Genomic DNA, 21,502 nt, shown 5'->3' with positions numbered 1-21,502 from the left:
TTTGCATGTAACTTATGTACATCCTTCTGTATGCTTTAAATCATGTCTAGATTACTTATAATACCTAATATAGTGTAAGTGACTTGCCTGGTGGCTCAGATGGTAAAGTGTCTGCTTACAATGTGGGAGACCCAGGTTCAATCCCTGGGTTGGGAAGATCCTCTGGAGAAGAAAATGGCAACCCACTCCATTACTCTTGCCTGGAAAATCCCATGGATGGAGGAGGAGTGTGGTAGGCTACAGTCCATGGGGTCGCAAAGAGCCAGACACGACTGAGCAACTTCACTATGCACTATGCCATGTAAATAGCTGTAAATTCAATGTAAATGCTATTGAAATAGTTGCTGGTCTGTGGCAAACTCAAGTTTTGCTTTTTAGAACTTTCTGGAATTATTTTTTCAAATTTTTTAAGTCACAATTTCTTGAATTTGCAGTTGCGTTTTTAAAATTGTCTTTTTATTTTAAGTCATTCCTGTGGCTCTAAAATGAAAACTCATGGTGGAGTAATTTGAAGGATGTCATCTTACAAAGCCTTATCTCTGGGTTAAACCCAGTATCAGATCAGATTAGTCGCTCAGTCGTGTCCAACTCTTTGCGACCCCATGAATCGCAGCACACCTGGCCTCCCTGTCCATCACCAACTCCTGGAGTTCACTCAGATACGTCCATGGAGTCAGTGATGTCATCCAGCCATCTCATCCTCTGGCGTCCCCTTCTCCTCCTGCCCCCAATCCCTCCCAGCATCAGAGTCTTTTCCAATGAGTCAACTCTTCGCATGAGGTGGCCAAAGTACTGGAGTTTCAGCTTTAGCATCATTCCTTCCAAAGAAATCCCAGGGCTGATCTCCTTCAGAATGGGCTGGTTGGATCTCCTTGCAGTCCAAGGGACTCTCAAGAGTCTTCTCCAACACCACAGTTCAAAAGCATCAATTCTTCGGTGCTCAGCCTTCTTCACAGTCCAACTCTCACATCCATACATGACCACAGGAAAAACCATAGCCTTGACTAGACGGACCTTTGTTGGCAAAGTAATGTCTCTGCTTTTGAATATGCTATCTAGGTTGGTCATAACTTTTATTCCAAGGAGTAAGCATCTTTTAATTTCATGGCTGCAGTCACCATCTGTAGTGATTTTGGAGCCCAGAAAAATAAAGTCTGACACTGTTTCCACTGTTTCCCCATCTATTTGCCATGAAGTGGTGGGACCGGATGCCATGATCTTCATTTTCTGAATGTTGAGCTTTAAGCCAACTTTTTCACTCTCCACTTTCACTTTCATCAAGAGGCTTTTGAGTTCCTCTTCACTTTCTGCCATAAGGGTGGTGTCATCTGCGTATCTGAGGTTATTGATATTTCTCCCGGCAATCTTGATTCCAGCTTCTGTTTCTTCCAGTCCAGCGTTTCTCATCATGTACTCTGCATATAAGTTAAATAAGCAGGGTGACAATATACAGCCTTGATGTACTCCTTTTCCTATTTGGAACCAAATAGGTTCCATGTCCAGTTCTAACTGTTGCTTCCTGACCTGCATACAAATTTCTCAAGAGGCAGATCAGGTGGTCTGGTATTCCCATCTCTTTCAGAATTTTCCACAGTTTATTGTGATCCACACAGTCAAAGGCCTTGGCATAGTCAATAAAGCAGAAATATATGTTTTTCTGGAACTCTCTTGCTTTTTCCATGATCCAGCGGATGTTGGCAATTTGATCTCTGGTTCCTCTGCCTTTTCTAAAACCAGCTTGAACATCTGGAAGTTCATGGTTCACATATTGCTGAAGCCTGGCTTGGAGAATTTTAAGCATTACTTTACTAGCATGTGAGGTGAGTGCAATTGTGCAGTAGTTTGAGCATTCTTTGGCATTGCCTTTCTTTGGAATTGGAATGAAAACTGACTTTTCCAGTCCTGTGGCCACTGCTAAGTTTTCCAAATTTGCTGGCATATTGAGTGCAGCACTTTCACAGCATCATCTTTCAGGATTTGAAATAGCTCAACTGGAATTCTATCACCTCCACTAGCTTTGTTCATAGTGATGCTTTCTAAGTCCCGCTTGACTTCACATTCCAGGATGTCTGGCTCTAGGTCAGTGATCACACCATTGTGATTATCTGGGTCGTGAAGATCTTTTTTGTACAGTTTAAACCCAGTATATGTTTTTTAAAAGGCAAATGCCAGAGAGAAAGTGTCATAGAGCCATCAATCCTGTTTTTTTTAATCTTTGACCAGAATTACTTATCAGGTTATCATCATCAAGACAAATAAGAGGATAAGGGAAATTAAGTGATTGCCAAGGTGTGAGATGTTGACCACTGATAATATATGTACTAGAAAATACAGTATCTGCATCTTGTTATTGTTCAGTCGCTACGTTATGTCTGACACTTTGCAATCTCATGGACTATAGCACACCAGGGTCCTCTGTCCTTCATATTTCCCGGAGTTTGCTCAAATTTTGTCCATTGAGTCAATAATGTTATCTAACCATCTCATCCATTGCCATCCCCTTCTCCTTTTGCCCTGAGTTTTTCCTAGCATCAAGGTCTTTTCCAATGAATTGACTCTGCATCAGGTGCCTGAAGTATTGGAGCTTCAGCTTCAGCAACAGTTTTTCCAGTGAAAATTCAGGGTTGATTTCCTTTAGGATCAACTGGTTTGATCTCCTTGCAGTCCAAGGGACTCTCAAGAGTCTTCTCTAACACCACAATTCAAAAGCATCAATTCTTTGATGCTCAGCCTTCTTTATGGTCCAACACTCACATCCATACATGACCGTTGGAAAAACCATACTTTTGACTATGTGGGCCTTTGTTGGCAAAGTGATGTCTCTGCTTTTTAATACACTGTCTAGGTTTGTCACAGCTTTCCTTCCAAGGAGTAAGCATCTTCTAATTTTGTGGCTGCAGTCACCGTCTGTAGTGCTTTTGGAGCCCAATAAAATACAATCTGTCACTGTTTCCACTTTTCCCCCTTCTATGGATGTGAGAGTTGGACCCTAAAGAAAACTGAGTGCTGAAGAATTGATGCTTTTGAACTATGGTGTTGAAGAAGATGTTTGAGAGTCCCTTGGACTGCAAGGAGATCCAACCAGTCCATCCTAGAGGAAATCAGTCCTGAATATTCATTGGAAGGACTGATGCTGAAGCCAAAACTCCAATACTTTGGCCACCTGATGGGAAGAACTGACTCATTTGAAAAGACCCTGATGCTGGGAAAGATTGAGGGCAGGAGGAGAAGGGGATGACAGGATGAGATGTTTGGATGGCATCACCGACTCAATGGACATGAGTCTGAGCAAGCTAAGGGAGTTGGTGATGGACAGGGAGGCCTGGCGTACTGCAGTCCATGGGGTGGCAAAGTGTCAGACACGACTGAGCTGAACTGAACTGAATTTGCCATGAAGTGATGGATGCCATGAACTCGATGCCATGATCTTAGTTTTTGTATGTTGAGTTTCAAGCCAGCTTTTTCACTCTCCTCTTTCATCCTCATCAAAAGGCCCTTCAGTTCCTCTTCACTTTCTGCCATTAGAGTGGTATTGTCTGTGTATCTGAGATTGTTGGTATTTCTGCCAGAAAGCTTGATTCCAGCTTGTGATTCATCCAGCTTGTCATTTCTCATGATGTACTCTGCATAAATTAAATGATCTGGATGACTATATACAACCTTGACATACTCCTTCCCCAATTTTGAACAAGTCAGTTGTTTCATATCCAGTTCTAACTGTTGCTTTTTGACCTGCATACAGGTTTCTCAGGAGGCAGGAAAGATGGCCTTCTACCCACAACTCTTTAAGAATTTTCCAGTTTGTTGTGATCCACACAGTCAAAGGCTTTAATATAGTCAGTGAGTCAGAAGTTTTTCTGTAACTCCCTTGCTTTCTCCATGATCCAATGAGTGTTGGCAATTTGATCTCTGGTTCCTCTGTCTCTTCCATACCCAGCTTGTACATCTGAAAGTTCTCAGTTCAGGTACTGCTGAAGCCTAGCTTGAAAAATTTTGAGCATAACCTTGCTAGCATGTGAAATGAGCACAATTGTGCAGAGTTTGGACATTCTGTGGCATTGCCTTTCTTTGAGATTGGAATGAAACTGATCTTTTCCATTAGGTCCATGAATCCATGCAATTTGGATATGGTCACGCAGGAGATGGCAAGATTGAACACCTCACAGCAAACAAAAGAGTCCAAAATGGAGTACTTGGTTGCAATCTCAAAAACAACAGAATGATTTTGGTTTGCTTTCAAGGCAAGTCATTGAACATTATGGTAACCCAAGTCTATGCCACATCCTGTATCTTAGCTCACAGAGAGTATTGCTTTGGCTGAGACTATGATTTTTTTGTTGTTGTTTTAAAGTAAAGTTGATTTCCAGTGTTGCATTAATTACTGCTATATAGAAAAGTGATCCAGTTACACATTTATATATATATATATACACACATTCTTTTATAAAAATATTCTTTTCCATTATGGTTTATCATAGGATATTGGAGCCTAAGTTTTAATGAGTGGATGTTTTTAACAATAACTAGCATGCCAGTATGGTAAGAGACCTGAGAGTGGGGCCCATAAGACTCAAGTTTGGGGACCAGTGGTGCAGTGAAACAGCACTAGACTGGGGTTCAGGGTTGTGAGATGGAATCCCAGTCACTCTAGAAGGATTTTAACCTCTCTGAATCTCAGTTTGTCCTCATAAATGTGTTGATGATAAGGCCTCATTTCAAAGTGGTTGAGAAGATTCCACAAGATTAAAATATTCTACTTATTTTAATAAGAATAAAACGCTGGCAGAGAGCAATTTCTCAGTCTCATATCTAAATCAAGTTAACATTTCCTTTTCCTGCCCACAGTGGTCTGGAGGTTGGGTGATTCTAGGCCCTGGGGTGTCAGTCCTTGATGGCATGGTGGTTTCTGGCTGGTGTGGGGGGAGATTAAGCTTTCTGAAGTCAGGAACAGCCAAGCCTTGCTAGCTCTTGCCCAAACCCCTCCATTCATCCCCCAGGAAGAGATTTAGACCACATTTCTCGCATTTCTCATTACTGTTACCCGTGACCAAGTGACTGGCCTCTGACTGTAGAACAGAGCCCAATGACGTGTGTTCCTTAAATGCTTGGCTCCTGGAACCCTCCTCACAGGGTCCTTGGCTCCTTTTTCTCCAACTGCTGGTCTGATGAAGTGTACAACGGAGGCCCTGAAACCCTGAGTATGATGGAGCAATAAGGAGGAAGAGCCTGTGAGCCGATTTCTACACTGAAAATGTACACAAGTGAGAAGCTGATCTTGATTGTGTTCATTCAGTGAGACACTGGCCTTGTTTGTTACAGCATCTCTCCCACCCTGACTAATACAGAAGACACTGCTGGCGGCTTTCCTGTAGAACTGCCAGAAATGTAAAACATGTGCTTCTCAGGTGTCCAGAAGGTACTTACTGAATTAATGATCAAGGAGTAAACCAATAATTGATATGGAAAAATAAAAGGTATGAGTTGAGGAGTGGAGGTAGGGAAAACTATTTTGCTTTCTCTATCAGATTGCTCAGTTTTGGCCCATGGTAGAGGAAATGATCTTAATTTCCTTGCTCCCTGGGTTTAAAATTTTTCTGTTCTCTTGTGGGCCTATTAAGAGTTGGGAAAGCTTGAGAAGGTGACATCCAAGGCTGCGTTATTAGCAGCTGTTTTGTTTTTTCTCTACTAGAGTCCAATGCCTCTCTTTTAAAATATTTTACTGCTGTAGGAGTGGCACCTGGTATAGAAAAATCAAAACCAAACCAAACAAGATAATAATCATATTTTAAAAGACGATTTCCGGGGCTTATTTGAATCAGGAAGGAATGTCTCCAGCAGTCAAAGTATCAGCGACAGAATGAGATTTGAAAAGTGCTGTGCCGGCTAACCCCACTTGTTTACTGCTTCTCACCTCCTTAATAATCCGCAAACTCAATACTTCTCACAGAAAACCCAGCAGTCTCACCCCACTTTTCCACCAAGATTTCATAGCCAAGAGCTGTAATGAGGTCTCCGACTAGTGTAACTCACATCCTGTTTACCAAACATGTTATGGTATCTTTACTGAAAGAGTCTTGTCAACAGTGTGTGTCTCTCTGGGCACAGTTTACAGGGTGATTCTGTAAACTTCATCATTTTTTTTTTTTCCAATTAATCCTCGCTCCCAAGAAATGTGCTAATGTGTACTGGGCCTCCTTGTCACTGGTGTGAATTCTCTGATTTTTACTGTTTTCAAAGGCATTTTGCATATTCATAAAATGTTATCATTCAAACGTACCATGTTAACCCAGAGTACATTTTAAGCCAAAGATAATTAATTCTGTTTTGGATAAATCAATTAGAATTTGAGTAGAGACTACCCTTCTGGTTTTGTTTTATTGCTTCTAGAGAAGTATGTGCAGTACAGTGAACCAAGAACCCTATTACAGCCTTTGTGAAATCAAATATTTTCTGAATTGACTAGCAGTAAGTGAATCATGGTACATAGGTAAAGGTATGTCTAACTGTGAGATAATTCAATATAAAAAGTCAAGCTTATGATGGATTTAAATTATGGGGCAATCATTTGCTGCTGCTGCTGCTAAGTCGCTTCAGTTGTGTCCGACTCTGTGCGACCCCAGAGACGGCAGCCCACAGGGCTCCCCCATCCCTGGGATTCTCCAGGCAAGATCACTGGAGTGGGTTGCCATTTTCCTTCTCCAATGCATGAAAATGAAAAGTAAAAGTGAAGTCACTCAGTCGTGTCTGACTCCTAGCGACCCCATGGACTGCAGCCTACCAGGCTCCTCCATCCATGGGATTTTCCAGGCAAGAGTACTGAAGTGGGGTGCCATTACCTTCTCCGAATTATTTGCATTACAAGTTAATTATTTGCCTCACAGGAGTTTTGTAATTTATTAGTAATTTGACCAAAGAGGCTAAGAGCTTAACTGAAGGCACGAGTTTTCTTTTTTAAAAATGGAAATATTTTAGGTTTTTGTGTTCCTAATGTTCTCTATCACAACTATTCAGCTCTGCCTTGGTGAAGTATGTGTAAAATAAAATCAGCAGTGAATAACAAATACATACACATGTGTTTCAATACAACTTCATTTGTGGATGCTAAATTTGAATTTCATATGATTTTATTATGTTACACAATAGTCTTATGGTTTTTTAGCTTTAAGGCTATATGAAACCCAAGGGATGGCTAGATTTGGCACAGGAATTCTAATTTGCCAACCTTTGATTTAAAGTATGATGAGCAATCAGAGAGGGAGGAAGGTAAGATGCCTGCTAGCACAGTGAGCCTGGAGAGGGGGCTTCCACACAGAAGTGCAGCTTGGAATTGAACATGCATCGCTGGAAGGGCTCTGGGCTCTGATCCTTCCTCAGTGATCAGTGCAAAGAAATAGAGGGGGAAAAAAATAGAATGGGAAAGACTAGAGATCTCTTCAAGAAAATCAGAGATACCAAGGGAACATTTCATGCAAAGATGGGCTCAATAAATGACACAAATGGTGTGACCCTAACAGAAGCAGAAGATAGTAAGAAAAGGTGGCAAGAATACACAGAAGAATTATAATTACTCGCCTAGAGCCAAACATCCTGGAATGCAAAGTCAAGTGGGCCTTAGGAAGCATCACTACAAACAAAGCTAGTGGAGGAGATGGAATTCCAGTTGAGCTAAATCCTAAAAGATGATGCTGTGAAAGTGCTGCACTCAATATGCCAGCAAACTTGGAAAACTCAACAGTGGCCCCAGAACTGAAAAAGGTCAGTGTTCACTCCAATTCCAAAGAAAGGCAATGCCAAAGAATGCTCAAACTACCACACAATTGCACTCATCTCACATGCTAGTAAAGTAATGCTCAAAATTCTCCAAGCCAGGCTTCAACAGTACATGAACCATGAAATTTCAGATGTTCAAGCTGGATTTAGAAAAGATGTTCAAGCTGGATTTAGAAAAGGCAGAGGAACCAGAGATCAAATTGCCAACATCCGTTGGATTATCGAAAAAGCAAGAGGGTTCCAGAAAAACATCTACTTCTGCTTTATTGACTACGCCAAAGCCTTTGACAGTGTGGATCACAACAAACTGTGAAAAATTCTTCAAGAGATGAAAATACCAGACCACCTGACCTGCCTCCTGAGAAATCTGTATTCAGGTCAAGAAGCAACAGTTAGAACTGGACATGGAACAACAGACTGGTTCCAAATTGGGAAAGGAGTATGAGGCTGTATATTGTCACCCTGCTTATTTAACTTCTATGCAAAGTACATCATGAGAAATGCTGGGCTGGATGAAACACAAGCTGGAATCAAGACTGCGGGGAGAAATATCAATAACCTCAGATATGCAGATGACACCACACTTATGGCAGAAAGCGAAGAACTAAAGAGCCTCTTGATGAAAGTGAAAGAGGAGAGTGAAAAAGTTGGCTTAAAACTCAGCATTCAAAAAACTGAGATCATGGCATCTGGTCCCATCACGTCATGGCAAATAGATGGGGAAATGGTGGAAACAGAGACTATTTTTGGGGGCTCTAAAATGCTCTAAAATCACTGCAGATGGTGACTGTAGCCATGAAATTAAAAGACACTTGCTCCTTGGAAGAAAAGCTATGACCAACCTAGACAGCATATTCAAAAGCAGAGACATTACTTGGCCAACAAAGGTTCATCTAGTCAAGGCTATGGTTTTTCCTGTGGTCATGTATGGATGTGAGAGTTGGACTGTGAAGAAGGCTGAGCGCCGAAGAATTGATGCTTTTGAACTGTGGTGTTGGAGAAGACTCTTGAGAGTCCCTTGGGCTGCAAGGAGATCCAACCAGTCAATCCTAAAGAAAATCAGTCCTGAATATTCATTGGAAGGACTGATGTTGAAGCTGAAGCTTCAATACTTTGGCCACCTGATGTGAAGGACTGACTCATTGGAAAAGTCCCTGATTCTGGGAAAGATTGAAGGCAGGTGGAGAAGGGGATGACAGAGGATGAGATGGTTGGATGGTGTCAGCAACTTGATAGACATGAGTTTGAGTGAGCTCTGGGAGATGGTGATGGACAGAGAAGCCTGGCGTACGGCAGTCCATAGGGTCGCAAAGAGTCAGACATGACTGAGAGACTGAACTGAGCTGAGGGTTCTGGCAGCCAGGCACAGAATAACTCTGGGCATAGGGACACACCCTAGCTCAGCCTGAATAGTTTCAGCCTCATTTTCCAACTTACTTCTCTGTTATATACCTTTTTTGTCTGGGGTGACTCAGAAGAGTAAGGCAGATTCCTCAGATGTTGACTTAGAAGTTGTAGAAGAGGGTCTTGAAATCTACATGTTCAATAAGCCAGCCAGAGTGGACTGGTGGGGTTTCTACAGCTGGTGGGCAGAACACTGAGTCCTCTCTTCTCTACCCTGGCTTTTATCTTCTTCGACCATCTTCCGTCTGTTGCTCCTTCTCATTCCTTGGCCTAAAGACCCAACTATGGCTTGGGGGTGGCTTATTTTGGGGGTACAGCTTATAGAACAGAAGGTCAGTGCATGTTAACATCCACTGCAGCCAAAGTGATCTTTTCAAAATGTCACACTGCAATCTAAAATATCATACAAATCAGTAAGTCCATGAAACAAAAACAGATTCATAGACATAGAGAACAGACTCATGGTAGCCAAGTGGAAGAGAATGGGAAGGTTTGGGAGTTTGGGGTTAGCAGATGTTATTATATATAGGGTGGATAGACAACAAGCTCCTGCTGTAGAGCACAGGGAACTATATTCAGTAGCCTGTGACAAACCATAATGAATAAGAATATGAAAAAATATATACATGTGTAATTGAGTCACTTTGCTGTACAAAAGAAATTCACACAATATTGTAAACAAATTGTACTTCAATAAAAAACACAGCAAAACAACAAATGCCACCCTGCCCATGTCAATATTTGCTAAGTCCTTTATTGATTTCCTCTGCATTTGGCATAGAGGTAAACTCACCAAGGCCTGCCCAGTGTGGTCCTTCATCCCACCCATATTTCAACTTGACTTCACCCTGACTGCCCTTCTTCCCATGTCCTCTCTGTGCCTCTCCTGCCATGGGGCTTTTGCACTTGCAGGCCCCTCTGTCTGTTACACTTTGCCTCCTCTTCCTCCTCTCAGTTGATGTTTCTATAGGTTTCACATTTCACTCAAGTGACCTTTCCTTTCAAAAGCTCTTTCTGGCCTCAGCTTTATAAAGTATCCACGTATCAGGTGGTATATGTCACAGGGGCAATCTTTACACTTGTTTCTGTGTAAGACGTGTCTCTTGCACTAGACTCTGGGCTCCACAAGAATGGGTTTAAGCTGATAGTCAGCTCACAATTGTATTTTCCATGCCCAGCATAGTGCCCAGACCACAGTCATCTGTGGAGTGAATGAACAAGGGAAAGAATGAGTGAGAAAAGACTGTGGATCTTGTGTTGTTGCAGGCAGTTAGAAAGGCTGAGAATGTGTCCTGTGACCACAAGGAACACCACGCTAACCACATGGAACTGAACAAGCACAGGGCCACTCTCTGCTGGAAGGGGCAGCCCTGCTGAGAGGGAGCAGAGAGGGCAGCGGCGCTGCCAGAACTGACAGGTGCAGGGAGGATGAGTGTAGACGAGGAAGAACTATTTGAGAATGACGATTGTAATAAAATTACCAATGTGGTTGCTGCTGCTGCTACTGCTAAGTCGCCTCAGTTGTGTCTGACTCTGTGCAACCCCATAGACGGCAGCCCACTAGGCTCCTCTGTCCCTGGGATTCTCCAGGCAAGAATACTGGAGTGGGTTGCCATTTCCTTCTCTCATGCATGAAAGTGAAAAGTGTAAGTGAAGTCACTCAGTCATGCCCGACTCTTAGCCACCCCATGGACTGGAGCCTACCAGGTTCCTCCGTCCATGGGATTTTCCAGGCAAGAGTACTGGAGTGGGGTGCCATTGCCTTCTCCGACCAACGTGGTTACCAAATGCCAAAGAGAAGAAAGAGAAGGAGGCTGCTCAGAATTCATAAGACAGGAAGTATTCATTGGTACATACACTTTTTGGCAAAAGTTGACTATAAGGGCATGGTACAAGGGTAGAGCTGATCTACCAAGTTTCATTGGGTAAAATCAAATGATGGCTTGACATCTGCTTAAATACCTGATTCTAGGTTTTCAACTGTTTACAAGTAGGTATTATTGAGAGAGTTACACTTCATCAGGTTGATAGGGAGTCCAGGGACCCCCAAGAAGAAGGAGGAGGCAAACACTTCTCTCCATACATTCTTTCACCTTAGTCATGTAGAACATGTTTCTTTCTTAAGCCCTGTGTTGCTATGGCAACAATCTAGTTCATCTGGAACTAGCCTTCTTTAAGCCTGGAGTTGATAATTACATAGCAAGACATTATATATTACTCATAAAAATGATTTCTTAGGCTCTATGTTAATGATTACTATTGAAACAATATATTTTGTTTGGGAATCTGTTTTCTCTGAAACTGACACCCTGATGAAAGTGGCAGCAATTTTTCTCACCCAGACATGTCCTGACCGGATCCCATGCTCCCTGACCAATCTTGTGTCAGTGTTATCTCAGGATATATGTTGTGGGAGAAAGGCCTGGTAAAACTTCATAGCCTTGAGGTATTCTTTTATCTGTTCTCAGCAGCTAACAGAAGAGTATATAGTGCCTTGCCTGAACTGGGGGGAGGGGTACTCTCCCACCCCCTTCCAGTGCCTTTCTTTCGCTGGAAGCTTCCTCTACCCCTTTCACTTTAATAAAACTTCACTGCACTAAGCTCTCAGTGACGGAGACTGCATCTTTGGTCCTGGAGTGAAACTTTCTCCTTTGGAGACCATGAATCCAGTACCATTCACCATAAGCTATCATTATTACACTTAATAATACATAAATGACTTGTACATGCTATTAAAACATGTTTATAATATTTTTTTTAGTAATGTTGTCATAAAGCTGACCTTATTACTATGGAAATGTAATCTATTAACTTAAAAACTTGATTTTTAATATCATCTAGTAAAAAAGGTGGGCAAATTTACACTTGTCACAATTTTTGTTTTTGCTGAGAAAGAAATAATGTCATTCTCTTAGCATCAAACACATAGTAGGTGCACAGTAAAGTTTCTTGAATGATGAAAAGATTATGCTGTTTACTTATGAACAGAAAATACTCTTTTAGCTGGAGCTTAAAGCTCCATCTAACAAATTCGGAGAAAAATGTGTGTGAAACAAAATCTAAAGACTCCCATTTCATTCTTCTGTCCCATATAGGATTTTTTCTAAATAGTTCCCAATGGGAAGTATCTATACTGTCTTCTGGGATTTTAAAGGAAGAGGTGCCATGGTCTTTCAGGGCCAGTCAGCTTCAAGTGCAGCAAACCACCCCAAGTCCAGCAGTTGGAAATGACAATATTGATTTTAGAAAATGTTTCTATGTGTACACAATTTGGCCTGGGCTCAACTGGGTTATTTTTCAGGACTCAGGTGCTAGTGAGAGAACTGGCTGCCCTTGGGTGATGGGGATACCCTCTCTCCCACCCTCTAGTGGGCTAGCTTTGCCCAGCTGGGCAGCTCTCCAAGAGCAAGGGCAGAAGTTGTAGTGTCTCATGGCTTGGACTCAGAACTGATGCACTGTTACTTCAATCAGTTACCCCCTTATAAGCAGTTTCACTTTCTGAAGTTTCCGTTACCCACTATGGTCCAAAAATATTTCATGAAAAATTCCAGAAATAGAGGAAAACAATAGAATGGGAAAGACTAGAGATCTCTTCAAGAAAATTAGAGATACCAAGGGAACATTTCATGCAAAGATGGGCTCAATAAAGGACAGAAATGGTATGGACCTAACAGAAGCAGAAGATATTAAGAAGAGGTGGCAAGAATACACAGAACTACACAAAAAATGATCTTCATGACCCAGATGATCACGATGGTATTCTCACTCACATAGAGCCAGACATCCTGGAATGTGAAGTCAAGTGGGCCTTGGGACACATCACTACGAACGAAGCTAGTGGAGGTGATGGAATTCCAGTTGAGCTAAAAGATGATGCTGTGAAATGCTGCACTCAATATGCCAGCAAATTTGGAAAACTCAGCAGTGGTCACAGGACTGGAAAAGGTCAGTTTTCATTCCAATCCCAAAGAAAGGCAATGCCAAAGAATGCTCAAACTACCACATAATTGCACTCATCTCACACGCTAGTAAAGTAATGCTCAAAATTCTCCAAGCCAGGCTTCAACAGTATGTGACCTGTGAACTTTCAGATGTTCAAGCTGGTTTTAGAAAAGGCAGAGTTTATTTTGTGTATGGTGTTAGAAAGTGTTCTAGTTTCATTCTTTTACAAGTGGTTGACCAGTTTTCCCAGCACCACTTGTTAAAGAGATTGTCTTTAATCCATTGTAAAAATATTCTTGCCTCTTTTGTCAAAGATAAGGTGTCCATAGGTGCATGGATTTATTTCTGGGCTTTCTATTTTGTTCCATTGATGTATATTTCTGTCTTTGTGCCAGTACCATTCTGTCTTGATGACTGTGGCTATGTAGTAGAGCCTGAAGTCAGGCAGGTTGATTCCTCCAGTTCCATTCTTCTTTCTCAAGATTGCTTTGGCTATTCAAGGTTTTTTGTATTTCCATACAAATTGTGAAATTATTTGTTCTAGCTCTGTGAAGAACACTGTTGGTAACTTGATAGGGATTGCATTGAATCTATAAATTGCTTTGGGTAGTATACTCATTTTCACTATATTTATTCTTCCAATCCATGAACATGGTATATTTCTCCATCTATTAGTGTCCTCTTTGATTTCTTTCACCAGTATTTTATAGTTTTCTATATATAGGTCTTTACCTAGAGGAGAACATAGGCAAAACACTCTCTGACATACATCACAGCAGGATCCTCTATGACCCACCTCCCAGAATATTGGAAATAAAAGCAAAAATAAACAAATGGGACCTAATTAAACTTAAAAGCTTCTGCACAAAAAAGGAAACTATAAGCAAGGTGGAAAGAGAGCCTTCAGAATGGGAGAAAATAATAGCAAATGAAGCAACTGAAAAACAACTAATCTCAAAAATATACAAGCAACTCCTACAGCTCAATTCCAGAAAAATAAATGACCCAATTAAAAAATGGGCCAAAGAACTAAATAGATATTTCTCCAAAGAAGACATACAGATGGCTAACAAACACATGAAAAGATGTTCAACATCACTCATTATCAGAGAAATGCAAATCAAAACCACTATGAGGTACCATTTCACGCCAGTCAGAATGGCTGTGATCCAAAAGTCTACAAGCAATAAATGCTGGAAAGGGTGTGGAGAAAAGGGAACCCTCTTACACTGTTGGTGGGAATGCAAACTAGTACAGCCACTATGGAGAACAGTGTGGAGATTCCTTAAAAAACTGAAAATAGAACTGCCTTATGATCCAGCAGTCCCACTGCTGGGCATACACACTGAGGAAACCAGAAGGGAAAGAGACACGTGTACCCCAATGTTCATCGCAGCACTGTTTATAATAGCCAGGACATGGAAGCAACCTAGATGTCCATCAGCAGATGAATGGATAAGAAAGCTGTGGTACATATACACAATGGAGTATTACTCAGCCATTAAAAAGAATACATTTGAATCAGTTCTAATAAGGTGGATGAAACTGGAGCCTATTATACAGAGTGAAGTAAGCCAGAAAGAAAAACACTAATTCAGTATACTAACACATATATATGGAATTTAGAAAGATGGTAACAATACCCTGTATATGAGACAGCAAAAGAGACACTGATGTATAGAACAGTCTTTTGGACTCTGTGAGAGAGGGAGAGGGTGGGATGATCTGGGAGAATGGCATTGAAACATGTATAATATCATATATGGAACGAGTCGCCAGTCCAGGTTCGATGCACGATACTGGATGCTTGGGGCTGGTGCACTGGGATGACCCAGAGGGATGGTACGGGGAGGGAGGAGGGAGGAGGGTTCAGGATGGGGAACACGTGTATACCTGTGGCAGATTCATGTTGATATATGGCAAAACCAATACAATATTGTAAAGTTAAAAAATTAAATTAAATTAAAAATAATTAAAAAAAAGAAAAAGAAAAAGGCAGAGGAGCCAGAGATCAAATTGCCAACATCTGTTGGATTATCGAAAAAGCAAGAAAATTCCCCCAAAACATCTATTTCTACTTTATTGACTATGTCAAAGCCTTTGACTGTGTGGATCACAATAAACTGTGGAAAATTCTGAAAGAGAAAGGAATACCAGACCACCTGACCTGCCTCTTGAGAAATCTGTATGCAGGTCAAGAAGCAACAGTTAGAACTGGATATGGAACAACAGACTGTTCCAAATAGGGAAAGGAGTACGTCAAGGCTGTCTATTGTCACCCTGCTTATTTAACTTATATGCAGAGTACATCATGAGAAACACTGGGCTGGATGAAGCACAAGCTGGAATCAAGATTGCTGGGAGAAATATCAATAACCTCAGATATGCAGATGACACCATCCTTATGGCAGAAAGCGAAGAACTAAAGAGCCTCTTGATGAAAGTGAAAGAGGAGAATGAAAAAGTTGAATTAAAACTCAACATTCAGCAAATGAAGATCCTGGCATCTGGTCCCATCACTTCGTGGCAAATAGATGGGGAAACAATGGACACAGTGACAGACTTTATTTTTGGGGGCTCCAAAATGACTGCAGATGCTGATTGCAGACATGAAATTAAAAGACACTTGCTCCTTGGAAGAAAAGTTATGACCAACCTAGACAGCATATTAAAAAGCAGAGACATTACCTTGCCAACAAAGGTCCATCTAGTCAAGGCTATTGTTTTTCCAGTAGGCATGTACGGATGTGAGGGTTGAACTATTAAGAAAGCTGAGCACTGAAGAACTGATGCTTTTGAACTGTGGTGTTGGAGGAGACTCTTGAGATCCAACTAGTCTATCCTAAAGGAAATCGGTCTTGAATATTCACTGGAAGGGCTGATGCTGAAGCTGAAGCTCCAATATTTTGTCCACCTGATGCAAAGAACTAACTCATTTGAAAAGACCCTGATGCTGGGAAAGATTGAGGGCGGGAGGAGAAGGGGACAACAGAGGATGAGATATTTGGATGGCATCACTGACTCAATGGATATGAGTTTGAGTAAACTCTGAGAGTTGGCGATGGACAGAGAGGCTTGGTGTGCTGCAGTCCATGGGGTCACAAGAGTCAGACATGACTGAGCAACTGAACTGAACTGAAAGTTTATTTCTTTGTTTTTTTTGCAGATATAACACACCAACTTTGTTATATCTTTGGCTCAATGGTAAAGAATCCACCTACCAAGGTAGGAGACGTGGGTTTGCCTGGGTCAGGAAGATCCCCTTGCAAAGGAAATAGCAACCTATTCCTATATTCTTGCCTTGAAAATCCCATGGACAGAGGAACCTGGTGGGCTACAATCCATGGGGTAGCAAAGAGTCAGACACAACATAGTGACTAAACAATAACAATAGTTGATTAACTATTTGATTATTCAAATAGTTGATTAACAATGTTGTGATAGTTGCAGGTGGACAGTAAAGGGACTCAACCATACATATACATATACATGTAACTATTCTCCCCCAAACTCCCTTCCCTTCCTGGCTGCCACATAGCATTGAGCAGAGTTGCCTGTGTTATACAGTAGATCCTTGTTGGTTATCCATTTAAAATATAGCAGCCATTCATAAGTTTAAATCACACACCATTATAAGTAACATGATGAAACCTCGCAGTGTCCCACTCCATTCTGCCAGGGACCCCCATGGCCCTGTGATCCAGGATCAGCCAAAGCAGATGGTCCTCCTTCTGATGTACCATTAGAAGGTCCACAGTAGCCCAGTGCCAGGTCACAACGCCTACCTCATCCACCTCCTCCATCTCATCACACGGGCGTTTTATCATCTCGCATCATCAGGAGAAGAATGGGCACAGTGCAGTGAGATACCTTGAGGGAGAAACCACATTCAGATAACTTTTATTACACAATGTTGTCATAATTGTTCTCTTATTATTAGCTATAGTTGCTAGTCTCTTCTAGTACTTAGTTTGTAAGATAAGCTTTGCCATAGGTGTGTATGTATAGGAAAAACACAGTGTCTGTAGGGCTCAGTAGTATCTGTGGTTTCAGGCTCCATGTGGGTCTAGGAGTGTATTCCCAGAGAATAAGGGGGGGGGGTGGTGTGACTGTACATTCTGTTGTGACACAGCAAGTCCCAAGGGCATCCTAGAGTCACTAGATGGGAAGTAGGCTCCGCTTCTTGATAGCAGGTGTTGCAAAGTTACTGCACAAGGGCCACTGATATCAGGAAATGTGCTGGCTTGTGGTGAGTTCTGTGATCTGTCTTAAGAACCCCTTCTCTCTACTATGAAGACTGTTTCTCTAAGTCAAATTAAAATCACACTTCAGCTCATTACCAGCTTGCTATATTCTTCTTTGATGATGGCAAATATTCACTGACTCCTTACCATAGCTTTTCCTCAAGTTAATAGCATTAATTTTCCCTTCAGCTCTCTTTTATCCTCAAAAATAGTTGATATATTGTATGTACAAAACAACCTGAGAAACTGACTCTTGAGAAGGAAGGATAGTTAAATTAACTAGATACTTTTGAATCCTTTGAAATTTTATTATCTGAGAATAAATGCTGGCTTGATCATTCATTTATGCTAAATAATAACAACCACTAATTCTTCCATAGCACCATTTGTAATCAGGCACTGCTCTAAGTGCTTTACTTGAATCCTCACAAACCCCTCTGGACAGGTACACCATAATCGCCGTCCCCTTCAGTAAATGGGGAGACGGGAACACGGAACTAGTGGTGATGGCGTGTCTTCCCGCATACAGATGTGGAGACTCAAGCAGTCTGTGTACCTGCAAATCACTGTAAAAATGTGAGACGTGATTTTACTTGTATCATGAACCTGACCTTGTCATGTTCTTCACTAAGCCGGTGAGAAGTCCTCAGAACGCACAAATTGTTACATGGTTCTCCTGTGCTGCTTAAACAAAGGAACTGATGGTGTCTGTTTAAATGCAAATCAGTCTACAGTGTTAATGAAGTTGCTATCAGTGTGATTTCAGGTTAACTATTTTCGTGTGAGATCTTATTTTCCCACCAAATGTCCTTCCTCTAGTCTTTCTCTGCGGATGAAGACAGCTCTGGTAGTGAAATTCGAGGGAGGAAGAAGAATGCAAGCTACCCTTCAAGTCTCTTGCACCCACTTCCCGTTTTTGCTGGAAATTGTACTCACGTGTATTTGTCCCCAACAAATATTTTCTAATTGATATGTCTTCATCATCATGAACCCAATTTACAGCAGCAGGCATGTAGTGTGTTATTTTTGGAGCGGTGCTATATACACTGCAAAGAATTTGCACATGAGGGCAAAATGGAACAGACAACCGCTTTTGGGGACTGCACAGATTAGTACATCATTGCATACTAACAAAGTGCTAATTGCTCCTTTGACCACGGGCCCAGTTTACAGAGCTTTTGCACAAATGTGCTCTGTGCACTAAATTACAAAACTAACACTGCATTATTTCTCAGTACAGCTTGCAAATTCTTGTAGGGCAGTATGAATTAGCATTAATTAAACCAGAGAAAGAGAGAGGCAGAGAAAGAGAGGAAGAGGCAGAGAGGACTAGCTGGAGAGAGAGAGATACATTTTTGAAAGAACAGAGCAGATGCTAATTACTTAGGTTACAAATGTTGCACTTGTTCAGAAATGATACTAGTATAAGCAAACAGCATCTCTTCTCAAGGCTTGCATTTTGAGAAACAACAGTTTAAAGCCTGAAGTGAATATGAACATTGGTGATTAATAGCTGAAATAAGAGTGATTGGCCTTAGCTGTTATGTGTTTTATCAGATGCATGTGACTAATTCTTGAGGGGATTCTTTGCGTTCAAGATTCCAAATACATTTTTCTCAAAACGGCTAAGAGAATTGGCCACGTGGTGGATGAATAAGGTTTTATCTTTGGTAAGTATGCAAGGTTCACGTATAATTTCTCTCACCCTTCTCTTATTTCATTTAGTGTAGTGTTTGCATCCTTCCATTTATTCAACATAAATGTTGATTTATTGAACTCTGCATATGCTAAAGTATTTGAAAGAACCTCAGAGTGGACAATTTTCTTATTTAATAAATATTTGTTGAGTATCTAATATGTGCTAAGCACAGGAAGTGCAAACAGTCATTATCTTCAAGTGGCTCAGAGTCTTTCTGGATAGATAGACTCTGACTATCTATCAGGTAGTGACTAACTGCTGCTGCTAAGTCGCTTCAGTCATGTCCAACTCTGTGAGACCCCATAGACGGCGGCCCACCAGGCTCCTCCATCCATGGGATTCTCCAGGCAAGAACACTGGAGTGGGTTGCCATTTCCTTCTCCAATGCATGAAAGTGAAAGTGAAAGTGAAATCGCTCAGTCATGTCCGACTCTTGGCTACCCCATGGACTGCAGCCTACCATGCTCCTCCATCCATGGGATATTCCAGGCAAGAGTACTGGAGTGGGGTGCAGTTGCCTTCTCCAAAGTGATTAACTATAAGAAGGCAAATGCCTCCCTCACAGACTGAAGTCTGCTATCGGGAATGGAAGGCAGACAGCCATTTCACCTATAAGTATGGAGGAGCAGAGACTTTTTCCTGTTGCGTCTGGAATGATACATTCAGATGGGAGACACGGCTAGTATTTCCAGCAGTGGGGTGGGGGTGGAGATCCAGGAGTATCCAGGGGTGGAGATGGTAAGACTCTGAACTTGGACCATGGCAAGGCAATGGAGAACGAAGAACGGATTTGACAACCTTTGCAGAAGGGGACCTGAGAGCAAAGGATATGCACTTGATCTCGACAAGTGAGGGAAATTGACATCAGAGCCCTACGCACGGTGGACGATGAACGCACAGGGACCAAAGGAAGGGTGGGATAAGGAAGCAGGACGAGGCTGCTGGCTGTCTGGAGGCTGAGGCTGGCATGGCTAGTTCTCTGCCCATAATCCCCTGGGACTTCTTTACCAGCCCCAGTGGATGTTCACACTCAGCCAACACTTGGGAACACTTGGGAGCAGCTGGAACCTGTGTGTCTTTGCCAACAGCCAATCTCAGCTACTGAAATGCCTTCACCTGCATTCACAGAGAAAGAAAACTGCTGGGAATTTATTAAGAGGATTAAAGAAACCAAGACCAGCCCTTACTCAAGGGTTAATACCTCAGGGAACACAGGTATTTCTCCATCTTTGCACCTAACTGGGACAACTTTGATGTGTGACCTACACCTGTGTTTATCAAAGTTTAGTTTACTTTGCAGTCACTTGAGAGATCATGTGACATTCAGACTCTGATTCAGTAGGGCTGGTGTGTGTGCATGCTAAGTTGCTTTAGTCATGTCCAGCTCTTTGCAACCCTATGGACTGTAGCTCACCCAGGATCCTCTTGTCCATGGGATTCTCCAGGCAAGAATACTGGAGTGGATTATCAGGCCTTCCTCTAGGGGATCTTCCCAACCCAGGGATTGAACCCCCATCTCTTGTGGCTCCTGCACTGCAGGTGAATTCTTTACTGCTGAGCCACTAGGGAAACCCAATAGGGCTGCTGTGAGGATCTGAATTTCTGCAGTTCTAACAAGCTCCTGGTGATGGATGCTGCTGGTCCATGGACCATGCTCTGCATCAAAAGGAGTTACCATAGTCTACAGAGTGCCCCAAGGGACTGAACCAAAATGATCCATTCTCTTTCTTGACATTGTTTCCTTGCTTAATGTCCCTCTCTTCCTGGTCCAAATTCTCCTCTCTCCCACTAGAGTTTTCTGGGAGCACTTCTCAATAAATCATGCCCACAGGAATGCTCATCCCAGTGTCTACAACTGGGGAATGCAGCTTAAGACAGAGGCGTTAAGTTTGGTTTTGAACATGACATATGAGGTGTGGATGGAACATACAGGATGTAATAACCAATGGGTAGTAGGCGGTATTCATCCCTTCCTTCTCTGAGTTCTCCCTTCTTAGCATCTTGAGAACGCAGAACGTGAGGCAGAACTTGGTTGTCTCCAGTTTGTCCCTAATAGTTTAAAAGAGCAAGTTTATCTTGTTAGATTCTAGGTTGAAATCTTTGAAAAGATGTGGTATGTATGACAAGTCCCACTGACCAAAATATTCTGTTCGTTGAGCGCTTCTGAAACAAAAATTCATGTAAGAATCAACCATTGCTGAAATACAGGTTGTGATTGTGTGAATCTGGGGAGGGGCCTGAGAATCTGTATTTCTAACAGGCTCCTTGCTGATACTTCTGTGGTCTCAGACCCCATGGACCACACTTTGAGAAGCAAGGATCTAAAACACTTGACTTATTCTGAAGTGTAATTTTCAAGGAAATACTCTGAGTTTGAATGAAACCCTGATAACAGTAGCAGTAATAAAAGTACTAGAAGTAGTAATAGTGGTAGTAGTAGGCA

General features: G+C 41.9%; 1 long non-coding RNA gene across 3 annotated transcripts in view; it reads left to right on the top strand.

Annotated features, from left to right (window-relative positions):
- LOC123331014 overlaps nt 1-21,502 on the top strand; it is a 78,258-nt gene that overhangs the window by 19,528 nt on the left and 37,228 nt on the right. The window contains exon 3 of one of the 3 annotated variants that reach the window (XR_006547402.2): nt 16,283-16,606. The exons of 1 other annotated variant lie outside the window; for it this stretch is intronic. This is a non-coding gene — a long non-coding RNA (uncharacterized LOC123331014). Of the gene's footprint in view, nt 1-4,102; nt 4,366-16,282; nt 16,607-21,502 lie in introns of those variants that run through there. One more of the 3 variants, XR_006547401.2, reaches the window with a different exon arrangement.

This window comes from Bubalus bubalis, chromosome 21, assembly GCF_019923935.1.
Source record: "Bubalus bubalis isolate 160015118507 breed Murrah chromosome 21, NDDB_SH_1, whole genome shotgun sequence".
Taxonomy (NCBI): domain Eukaryota; kingdom Metazoa; phylum Chordata; class Mammalia; order Artiodactyla; family Bovidae; genus Bubalus; species Bubalus bubalis.
This window is presented reverse-complemented; position numbering and strand designations above follow the sequence as displayed.